Here is a 2,574-nt window from a genome sequence, read left to right on the forward strand (position 1 = left end):
AAAAAAAAAAAAAAAAAAAAAAAAAAAAAAAGAGATTCAGATCTCTTTGTTCTGGGAATGAGTCCTTCCTAAAATTATAGATGGCAGTCATGCACATTTTTTTCCAAATCTCAGTTAATATCTATTTTAGAAAAATAGTTTAACATTAACAAACCTCAAAATTGTACCTGTTTAGTTACCCTGGATCAGACTACCATTAACTTTTTCTGAAGATGAAAACTGTTTATTTCTGCTAGTTTGTGAGTTTCTATAATCCATAACAGTCCTTTTAATCTCAACTCATGTCTCCTACCATCTATAATACTTCCTTATCAAAGGCTTTTCGAAAATCTAAATAATATATTGCTATTATCCACTATTTTCCTGACATGCAAAACTAATTTCAGTACAACAGGTCTTGTAAGGTGGTTTCATAACAGTTTAAGGCAATGAAGGTCACCGAGCTAAACAAATCCATGTATCTTGACACTTTTTCTGTAGTCATCAATTGCAGCTGTCCTTTTTAATCTTTGGAATAGAGTAATGTTTGCTCTGAATAAAGCTCTAGATTTTTCTTGGGAATGTTCACTCAGGCAGTAGGTGGATCATGTGCCCTGGAAGAACTAATTCTCGACAACGTCTTTAAATACTTAGCTACTAAAGTTGTTGTCCATATAAGGCCTCTTTCTAATGTCTAGAGATATCTTCCTGTAGGGTTTTGGTTGGTTGAATATTTTCTAAAGATTACAAATTTTCTCTGATGATTATCTGCATATATGCATTTCTAGCATGATTGGACCAGGAAATAAAGAAATGGAATCATACAAATTTTAGCTTCGATATATGGAAACTATATTTTTATATTAAAAAAAAAATATTAAAAAATAGCCAAATCCTGAACTAAAGTCTTCCTTTTTCATCATGTTAGCAAACATACAGAAAAACTTGTCATAAAGTGGGACTGCTCCTCAGAGTGAGATAAGGACAGAAAACAAAAGGGACACTTGGAAAAGTCATTTTACTGCTTGGCAGTTTATACATTTTTCTCCAAATATTGATCCCCTTATAAAAATATGACAATGTCTAAACAGTTGTGCAAAGGAGATCTAACATGTGTTCATACAATTGCTCCTTGACAGTGAAAATAATAATTTTGAGGAAATATATTCTGTTTCAGTATATAAAAGCCTGGTGAAACACATATAAAATAGGAAGTCTGAACTTGTAATTTTGTTTTATAACTTTGTGGCTATCACTGACTTTTCCCAATTCTATCCACTATGGAACACATCAAATTTAAAAAATTCTTTCTATGTGAGGAAAGCACTTCAGAGCCATTGGGTGCTAGTTGACTAGAAGATCATTGGGAACAGCTTCTCACTTAACATCCTCAATGTAACATACTGAACAACCATGAAAGAGGGAAAATTTTCAGTCAGCCTCAGCCAGATTTGTGACTTGGATATAAAAAGACTCTGTAGGTTGCTGAATTTCCTTTGAGGTATCTTCATCTGTTTTCTATACAACTGTGTTTCAAAAACCTCTGACAATGAGAATTTGTATATTCTCTGTATGGTATTCATTTCACATCTCTCTTTTTTCCCTCTCTTATATTTCTCAATATATATCTTATTTTTTAAAGAACACAAAGATGGAGTATGTGTGATCACTTCTGCATTCATAATTATTTTTAGATGTTTCTTTATGTGAAGAACAAATACTTTCACAGGTTTTTTTCTATTAAAAGAAATGAAGAAAAAAAATTCTTTTAATGTCTTTTAAAAAACTATATTCAGCTAAACACAAAATTAGTCCTTGTAATCAAGATAATCATCAAACTGGAATATAATTAAGTATATCATCAGATATATCAAGCTGGAAAACTATAAAGCATAAGATTTACACACTCAAATACATGGGCTGTTTTGTTCTCAGATGTGCATGCTGTTTAAATTGAAACACATTTTTCTTTCTAGTTTAATCTCAGGATTAATCTATTTAATAAAAACCACACTAAAAACTGTAGAATACTTCTATGCTCCCAAGTACAATTCTAGTGCACGAAGAAAGGCCTTTTAGTATTTCATTGGTCCATTTCTTAAATGCAGTATAAAATTACACTTGTGCCAGCAAAATATTGGTTGAGGATGTGGTGGCAAAAGCTAATAATTAAAAGCTTTTACCATCTTCTAATGTGAAGTTCTATCTTGATAAAATGGTGATGGTAGTTTTTATCCAGATCTCACTTCTATTCTGTGCAGGTCCAGCTGAAACTTGAGAATAAATACTTATTTTTGTGCATAGATTCTACAGATTAATCAAGACTGACATCCACAACAAATAACAATTCCATCATAAAATGGGGAAAAAGAGGCTGCACCAAGAAATTTTCCAGGAATTGACAGGGATAAACTGTCTGGAAGATGTGAATGAGTAATCATGGCTTTCTCTAGTGATACACTGAAAAATCAGGTGTCACATCAGGTGAGGAGAAAACAAGACAGTACAGTTTTGAAACGTCCAGTATTTTTAAAACTACCTTTGCTGAGCTGAAACACCATCGTGTATATTTTTGTAATATATGGAGTATTCAGA

The sequence above is a fragment of the Athene cunicularia genome, assembly GCF_003259725.1.
Source record: "Athene cunicularia isolate RWA chromosome 5 unlocalized genomic scaffold, athCun1 chr5_part1, whole genome shotgun sequence".
In the NCBI taxonomy this organism is placed as follows: domain Eukaryota; kingdom Metazoa; phylum Chordata; class Aves; order Strigiformes; family Strigidae; genus Athene; species Athene cunicularia.